The sequence below is a fragment of the Arachis ipaensis genome, chromosome B04, assembly GCF_000816755.2.
Source record: "Arachis ipaensis cultivar K30076 chromosome B04, Araip1.1, whole genome shotgun sequence".
Classification (NCBI taxonomy): domain Eukaryota; kingdom Viridiplantae; phylum Streptophyta; class Magnoliopsida; order Fabales; family Fabaceae; genus Arachis; species Arachis ipaensis.
In genome coordinates, this window is record NC_029788.2 from 289,013 (window position 1) to 289,905 (window position 893).

The following is an 893-nucleotide window of genomic DNA, read 5'->3' on the forward strand; positions in this document are numbered from 1 at the left end:
AATTTAAGGGTTAAATTTGTATTTGTATATTTAAAAAAATTAAAAGTTTATTGGTTGATGAATGACCACAAAAATTATTAAAATGTTTATTTCACGACCTGCAGGGTAGCTCCGCTTCGCCAAACACGAATCAAAGTTGGTACAAGTGTAGAACCAAACCAATTCAACCTCCATTCATTATATTATTTTTCACTTTAATTGCGCAAACATGTATATCATTTATTAAATACTTGTACTTATATATATATTGTATGAATTACATTCTATTATTTTATCATCAAAATGTCAAATTTTATTTGTCATGACTAGTTACAATGCAATAATCCACCTAATATTTTATTATAAACTTTTACTAAATTCTTTTACATATACTGTAGCGTAATATATAACATTATTCTTCTTGATTAAATCTTAAATAAAAGCAAGGCATATATTTTTTGACAATTTTCCTGTAATTTATTGGCAATGTATGTACACAGATTACAGTTTCTCTCTCTAGCTATACTAGCTACCTATACCTATAGTATAAGTCACATTCTTTCAATGCAAACAATGTATGTACACATTGTTGTGAAGCTAATTCTAAATAATAAGCAATTGCTAATTGACTATATCTAATTAAAACAGTGGCCATGCATGGAAGAAGAAGAAAGTGGTTTTCTTTTAGTTGACCAAGTTGATACCTGAGTTCAAGTTTTAGGACTTCATAAGGCGAATGCTGAAGTCAACTCCAAATAAAACATATATTATTTATACATATATACAACGTAACGGAGTCAACTCCACAGCCAAAACAGATATATAATATATAATATATATGCATATTTTTCTTTATGATTAACCATAACATTACAACTTTCCTAATTTTATCTTATCATATTAACGCTTTAACT